General features: G+C 63.3%; 1 non-coding gene and 1 pseudogene across 1 annotated transcript; both read right to left on the bottom strand.

Moving 5' to 3' along the window:
• The window catches only part of LOC136680200 (28S ribosomal RNA), an 11,319-nt pseudogene extending 4,152 nt beyond the window's left edge, over positions 1–7,167 (bottom strand).
• A 272-nt stretch (positions 7,168–7,439) lies between these two features.
• On the bottom strand, positions 7,440–7,593 carry LOC136680196 (5.8S ribosomal RNA). Its single transcript, XR_010796870.1, has one exon. It is a non-coding gene; the product is annotated as a 5.8S ribosomal RNA (ribosomal RNA).
• Between the last annotated feature and the right edge of the window lie 444 nt (positions 7,594–8,037).

Genomic DNA, 8,037 nt, shown 5'->3' with positions numbered 1-8,037 from the left:
GCCCCAGGGACCCAGAGCCCCAGAGCCCCAGAGCCCCAGAGCCCCAGAGCCCCAGTGCCCCAGAGTCCCAGAGCCCCAGAGCCCCAGAGTCCCAGGGACCCAGAGTCCCAGAGCCCCAGGGACCCAGAGCCCCAGAGCCCCAGAGCCCCAGGGACCCAGAGCCCCAGAGACCCAGAGCCCCAGAGCCCCAGGGAACCAGAGCCCCAGAGTCCCAGGGACCCAGAGACCCAGAGACCCAGAGCCCCAGGGACCCAGAGCCCCAGAGTCCCAGGGACCCAGAGCCCCAGAGCCCCAGGGACCCAGGGACCCAGAGCCCCAGAGCCCCAGAGTCCCAGAGCCCCAGAGTCCCAGGGACCCAGAGACCCAGGGACCCAGAGCCCCAGAGCCCCAGGGACCCAGAGCCCCAGAGCCCCAGAGTCCCAGGGACCCAGAGTCCCAGAGCCCCAGAGCCCCAGGGACCCAGAGACCCAGAGTCCCAGGGACCCAGAGCCCCAGAGCCCCAGGGACCCAGGGACCCAGAGCCCCAGAGCCCCAGAGCCCCAGAGTCCCAGGGCCCCAGAGCCCCAGGGACCCAGAGCCCCAGAGCCCCAGAGTCCCAGGGACCCAGAGCCCCAGAGCCCCAGGGACCCAGGGACCCAGAGCCCCAGAGCCCCAGGGACCCAGGGACCCAGAGTCCCAGGGACCCAGAGACCCAGAGACCCAGAGACCCAGAGACCCAGAGCCCCAGAGTCCCAGAGCCCCAGGGACCCAGAGCCCCAGAGTCCCAGGGACCCAGAGACCCAGAGACCCAGAGCCCCAGAGTCCCAGAGCCCCAGGGACCCAGAGCCCCAGAGTCCCAGGGACCCAGAGACCCAGAGCCCCAGGGACCCAGAGCCCCAGAGCCCCAGAGTCCCAGGGACCCAGAGACCCAGAGCCCCAGAGCCCCAGAGTCCCAGAGCCCCAGAGTCCCAGAGCCCCAGAGTCCCAGGGCCCCAGGGACCCAGAGCCCCAGAGCCCCAGAGTCCCAGAGCCCCAGAGCCCCAGAGCCCCAGGGACCCAGAGCCCCAGGGACCCAGAGCCCCAGAGTCCCAGGGACCCAGAGACCCAGAGTCCCAGGGACCCAGAGACCCAGAGCCCCAGGGACCCAGAGCCCCAGAGCCCCAGAGTCCCAGAGACCCAGAGACCCAGAGACCCAGAGCCCCAGAGCCCCAGGGACCCAGGGACCCAGAGTCCCAGGGACCCAGAGTCCCAGGGACCCAGAGACCCAGGGACCCAGAGACCCAGAGACCCAGAGACCCAGAGCCCCAGGGACCCAGAGCCCCAGAGCCCCAGAGTCCCAGAGTCCCAGAGTCCCAGAGTCCCAGAGTCCCAGAGTCCCAGGGACCCAGGGACCCAGGGACCCAGAGCCCCAGAGCCCCAGGGACCCAGAGACCCAGAGACCCAGAGCCCCAGGGACCCAGGGTCCCAGGGACCCAGAGACCCAGAGCCCCAGGGACCCAGGGACCCAGGGACCCAGAGACCCAGAGACCCAGAGCCCCAGGGACCCGGCGCACCGGTCGAACCTATCTGGCCCACACTTAAGCCCCCGCCCTCGGACTAAACCAATCAGCCTGCACCGTCAAAAAAGATGCCCACTGGTAGACCTGGAACCTTAAAATATATTGGAAGTGGGATGGTTGCCCAATTGCTGTATAATATATTGCAAGTTCATCCTGCCCACTGGTGGACCTGGGAGCCAAAACGGCGCGCAATATATTGGAAGTGGGACGGTTGCGCAATCGCTGTACAATATATTGGAAGTGGGATGGTTGCCCAATTGCTGTATAATATATTGCAAGTTCATCCTGCCCACTGGTGGACCTGGGAGACAAAACGCCGCACAATATATTGAAAGTGGGATGGTTGCCCAATTGCTGTACAATACATGGGAAGTGGGATGGTTGTCCAGTTCATTACACCCTCATCCTGGGCCTCTGATTAGGCTTGCCCCGGAGCTTACCACCGGTGCCTACCTCCAGGGGCTTATTCACCCCAACGCCCTGGTCCCCTAACCCGGCATGAATTTCACCAAGGGTCCCCTACCTCCGGGGCTCCCTATCAGCCAATACATTAAGAACACCTCATCCTGGGCCTCTGATAAGGCTTGCCCCGGAGTTTACCACCGGGGCCTACCTCCGGGGCCTAATTAAACCCAACGCCCTGGTTCCCTGAACGGGCCTTATTCAAACAACCTCTCCGCCGCCTAAGCTCCGGAGCTTCCTTTTGGCTCCCAGAGGCCCAGAGGCCCAGGCTCCCAGAGGCCCAGGCTACCAGAGGCCCAGAGGCCCAGAGGCCCAGAGCCCCAGAGGCCCAGAGACCCAGGCTACCAGAGGCCCAGGCTCCCAGAGACCCAGAGGCCCAGAGGCCCAGAGGCCCAGAGGCCCAGAGACCCAGAGACCCAGAGTCCCAGAGACCCAGAGACCCAGGGCCCCAGAGACCCAGAGGCCCAGAGGCCCAGAGACCCAGAGACCCAGAGCCCCGGGGACCCAGAGACCCAGAGCCCCAGAGTCCCAGGGACCCAGAGCCCCAGAGCCCCGGGGACCCAGAGCCCCAGAGCCCCGGGGACCCAGAGCCCCAGAGCCCCAGAGCCCCAGAGGCCCAGAGGCCCAGAGGCCCATAGACCCAGAGGCCCAGAGTCCCAGAGACCCAGAGACCCAGAGACCCAGAGACCCAGGGCCCCAGAGACCCAGAGACCCAGGGCCCCAGAGACCCAGAGACCCAGAGACCCAGAGACCCAGAGACCCAGAGCCCCAGAGACCCAGAGACCCAGAGCCCCAGGGACCCAGAGCCCCAGAGCCCCAGAGCCCCAGAGACCCAGAGACCCAGAGACCCAGAGCCCCAGAGTCCCAGGGACCCAGAGCCCCGGGGACCCAGAGCCCCGGGGACCCAGAGCCCCAGAGCCCCGGGGACCCAGAGACCCAGAGCCCCAGAGGCCCAGAGGCCCAGAGGCCCAGAGGCCCAGAGGCCCAGAGCCCCAGAGTCCCAGAGTCCCAGGGACCCAGAGCCCCAGAGCCCCGGGGACCCAGAGCCCCAGAGCCCCGGGGACCCAGAGACCCAGAGCCCCAGAGTCCCAGGGACCCAGAGCCCCAGAGCCCCGGGGACCCAGAGACCCAGAGCCCCAGAGTCCCAGGGACCCAGAGCCCCAGAGCCCCGGGGACCCAGAGCCCCAGAGACCCAGAGACCCAGAGACCCAGAGACCCAGAGCCCCAGAGCCCCAGAGACCCAGAGACCCAGAGACCCAGAGACCCAGAGCCCCAGAGGCCCAGAGGCCCAGGCTACCAGAGGCCCAGGCTCCCAGAGGCCCAGAGGCCCAGAGACCCAGAGACCCAGAGGCCCAGAGGCCCAGGCTACCAGAGGCCCAGGCTCCCAGAGGCCCAGGCTCCCAGAGGCCCAGAGGCCCAGGCTACCAGAGGCCCAGAGGCCCAGAGCCCCAGAGACCCAGAGGCCCAGAGACCCAGAGACCCAGAGTCCCAGAGACCCAGAGACCCAGAGACCCAGGCTACCAGAGGCCCAGAGGCCCAGGCTACCAGAGGCCCAGGCTTCCAGAGGCCCAGAGAAATTTTATTTATATTTGATTTGGACATTTTACGCTCTTTCTGGACCCTTAGACCCTCCCCCAAGCTTTGGGCGGGACTTTAGAGAGGTCAAAGTTGAATGCATCCCATTTGCAATATATATGACACTGTTAAATATATTGGAAGTTGGATGGTGTAGGTTATTCCATTCAGAAAGCCAATCAGAGCCAATCAGAGCCAAGTGACACATACTAAAGGGATGGGCCCAACGTTCTGAACTCCTAGATGGAGCACCAGTGCCCCTAGTGCTGTCCAAATGGCGATTTTGCCGCGGGTATCAAACTGGAAAAAGTTATCACTCAGTGTCCAAATGGTCATGCTTTATACGGCATTATGGATCCATAACCGGCATACAATCCCACTGTGGTCATAAGTGTCCAATGGCAATATATTTGAATGGGCCTTTGTCCAGAAAGTGTATAGTGGGGCTAACTTAAGAGGGTCATAGTTACCCCCGCCGTTTACCCGTGCTTGGGTGAATTTCTTCACTTTGACATTCAGAGCACTGGGCAGGAATCACATTGTGTCAAAACCGTCCGAGAGCCTTCACAATGCTGTGTTTTTATTAAACAGTCGGATTCCCCTGGTCCGCAGCAGTTCTAATTCGGCTGTTGGGTGCCGGTCGAGAGAACCACCTCGGAGCTGCCACCCCTCCGAGGCGAGACTCACACCCGATAGATCCACGAGGCCTCGGCTCGTCACACCCGTCTCCAGTCACACTGCTCCGGTCCGGTCCTCCCAAGCCCCTACGGCCGGCGACGCATCCGCACACAACTCCAGAGTCTTCCCCCCCCACGTCCGAACGGGAGTACGGAAGGCCGCGCTCGCGAGCCTGGCCGGGACCCGCCGATGGGCCTCGGAGCCCGGCCGACTTCGGGAAGGAAGGGCCGAAGGACGAGACGCACCGGAGGTTCGTCCCCTAAGGACGCACCCCCGCCGGAGTCCCATCCACGACCGCCTCCCCCCGGCACCGACCGAGTCCCCTAAGCACCACCGGGAGGGAACACCGGCTGCCTCGCGCGGCTGCGACCCACGCACTTTAACCGACAGACGCAGGAGTCAACCCGGGCGCCGTGCGCTTTTGCCCCGCATGACCCTCAGGGCAAGGGCGAACCAGAACCAGAACAGCCCTCGGCCTACGCTTCAGCTAAAGGGCCCGACCGAGCCCAGCCATTAGAGCCAATCCTTATCCCGAAGTTACGGATCTATTTTGCCGACTTCCCTTACCTACATTGTTCCAACACGCCAGAGGCTGTTCACCTTGGAGACCTGATGCGGATATGGGTACGGCCTGGGGGGAAATTCACTATACCTCCCCCGGATTTTCAAGGGCCGATGGGGAACGTCCCGGCTGCCTCACGGATGCATGCGGCGCCTTTCAGAGCGTTGAGCCCCTTTCTCGGGACAATCCCATTCCAGGGCGCTCCAGCTCTTTAGCAAGGAGAGTGAATCCTCCCCGGGGTTCCCACCGACGTCTCCGGGTTCGTTTGCGTTACCGCTATGAGAGCGCCTTCTCGGCACTCAATCTCCCCAATCCCAGGTTCGGGGATATTGGCCCGATCCCCTTTCGGTCAGCGGGGGGCAGACGAGACCATCGCCCCAGCGTTTCCGAACGGCGTTCGCCTATCCCTTAGGACCGACTAACCCACGGCCAAGCGCTGTCGGCGTGGAACCCTTCTCCACTTCGGCCTTCAAAGATCCCATCTGAATATTTGCTACTACCACCAAGATCTGCACCCGCGGCGGCTCGACCCAGGCTCACGCCAGAGGCTTCAGCGCCACCGCGGCGGCCCTCCTACTCGTCGCGGCATACGGTCCGTGTTTCAAATCAGGGATTGTGACACCTGCGACGGCCGGGTATGGGCCCGACGCTCCAGCGCCATCCATTTTCAGGGCCAGTTGATTCGGCAGGTGAGTTGTTACACACTCCTTAGCGGATTCCGACTTTCATGGCCACCGCCCCGCTGTCTATATCAACCGACACCTTTCCTGGGGTCTGATGAGCGTCGCGTCGGGCGCCTTAACCCGCGCGTTCGGTTCATCCCGCAGCACCAGTTCTGCTTACCAAAAGTGGCCCACTTGGCACCATCATTCGATGCCCGGCTCCAAGCCTGCGAGCCGGGCCTCTTACCCATTTAAAGTTTGAGGGTAGGACGAGGCCATTTCGGCCCCGCAGCCTATGATCATTGCTTTACCGGATAAAACTGAGTCTGGTGCCAGCTATCCTGAGGGAAACTTCGGAGGGAACCAGCTACTAGATGGTTCGTTAAGTCTTTCGCCCCTATACCCAGGTCGGACGACCGAATTGAACGTCAGGACCGCTACGGGCCTCCACGCAGGGTTTCCCCTGGCTTCGCCCTGCCCAGGCATAGATCACCATCTTTCGGGTACCACCGCGTATGCTCTTGCTCCACTCTCCACTCGGTGGAGAGCAGGCCGGTGGTGCGCTGTCAACCCAAACATTGACGGGGTGCATCAGATCCCACCTCAGCCGACGCGCGCCGGCCTTCACCTTCGTTGCGCCTCCGGGGTTCAAGCCCCTTTGACTCGCATACGCGTTAGACTCCTTGGTCCGTGTTTCAAGACGGGTCGGTCGGGGTCCGAACTTAGCCGCTGACCTTAGGCGTTTTGGCTGTGGGCCTGGATCACCCCCCGTATTGCCGTAGCGGGCCTAGCCCGGGGCTGAGGACAGCCCAACCGGCCCGCTTTCGTCCGAACGATCAGGGGGGGCCCCATCCCCATCCCGAAGGAGGGGAAAACGCGGAAAGGACATTACTCCGCGGCCCCGGCGTTATCGGCGAAGTCGGAGCGAGGGGCTGTAGCGGAACGCCCGTGTCCGGGGGCCACGTGGGGCTCCCTTCTCCGGACGGACCTACCTTCACCCTCGGGCCCTTCCAAGCCTAACCGGAGCCGGTCGCGACTCACCCACCACGCGGGGGGAAGTACACCTGACGGGCCGAGCCTTCGTACGCCCGAGAGGCCCGAAGTCGAGAGGCGAAGCTCAGGGCCGAGCAGGGAGTGGGGTCGCCCCCACTCTCGCCCGGATGAACTCGCCTCCGAGCCACGGAACCACACGAGCGCGGGCCGTCCGCCCGGCTGAATCCCCCGGGGGGGTCTTCTCGGTCCCCCGACCGTTTACCTCTCAACGGTTTCACGCTCTCTTGAACTCTCTCTTCAAAGTACTGCTTTCAACTTTCCCTCACGGTACTTTGTTCGCTATCGGTCTCGTGCCGGTATTTAGCCTTAGATGGAGTTTACCACCCACTTTGAGCTGCATTCACAAGCAACTCGACTCCGGGAAGCCCGATCTACCCGGCGGGATGCGGGACAATACCGGGCCTTCACCATCTGCGGAAGACACTTCCTTGCAAAACTTGGTCCCGCGTCCGCACCGAGACCAAACGGACTTCCGTACGCTACATTTCCCGGCCCACCCCGGTCAGGGGAAAGTGGGATTCAGCGCTGGGCTCTTCCCTCTTCGCTCGCCGCTACTAGGGGAATCCTTGTTAGTTTCTTTTCCTCCGCTTACTGATATGCTTAAGTTCAGCGGGTTGTCTCGTCTGATCTGAGGTCGCACTACGAGACTGTTTTGCGGGGCGCGGGGGGCGCGAACCCCCCGGCCGCTCGCCGTATTACGGTACCCACTCTCCGACGGCGGCGGAGAGCCCAGCGGGGAGAGACTATGACGGATTGGACCCGGACCTAATGGCTCTCCCTACGTCCGGAGCTCTCGCCACACGTCGGGTTTAAGGCCCGAGTCTGGGTTTAGGGAGACGAAGGGCCGTCCGAGGTGGAGGCCCTGCGAACTCCCAGCCGCGGTCTAGGAAGACCGATCGATGGGTAAACCGACCCTCAGACAGGCGTGGCCGCGGGATGGACCCCCGCGGCCGCCATGTGCGTTCGAAATATCGATGATCTGTGTTCTGCAATTCACATTATTTAACGCAGGTTACCGCGTTCTTCATCGATGCACGAGCCAAGTGATCCACCGCTAAGAGTTGTATGAGGTTTGTGCCCGGCCCGTTACAGGCCGGGCGAAGGAAGCCATTCGAACACGAGACAACGTTTGACAATATTTCAAGCCGGGTGCCTTCCCCCCCGTGGAGGGGGGAAGGTCATTGAACCTGGGCGTCACCACCGGACCGAGGAGTTACGGCCCGGGGGACGATCGCCCGAGTAGGTGCCCGAGACTTACGTGGTTTAGGAGACCGGGTCTAGGCCCCACCGTTCCCGGCGAGGCCCAGGGTTTGGTTCGCTGCGTTACGGGTCCCGGTCTAAGGCATTCAGGCGTGCGCTCAAAGCCAAGCTCTCCACCCCGGAGGGTATGAGCGAGGCCCGGTGGTACGCTCCCAAGTCCCCCGCTTAGGGGAAGGCGCTGGGTAGATCCCACCTAGTCAGGACCGGCGGGCACCGGCCGTCTCCTTCGGGTGTTTAAACGCATCCG

This window comes from Hoplias malabaricus, unplaced genomic scaffold, assembly GCF_029633855.1.
Source record: "Hoplias malabaricus isolate fHopMal1 unplaced genomic scaffold, fHopMal1.hap1 scaffold_274, whole genome shotgun sequence".
In the NCBI taxonomy this organism is placed as follows: Eukaryota; Metazoa; Chordata; class Actinopteri; order Characiformes; family Erythrinidae; genus Hoplias; species Hoplias malabaricus.
Note: the sequence above shows the minus strand (reverse complement) of the source record. Positions and strands in the feature narration are given on the sequence as shown.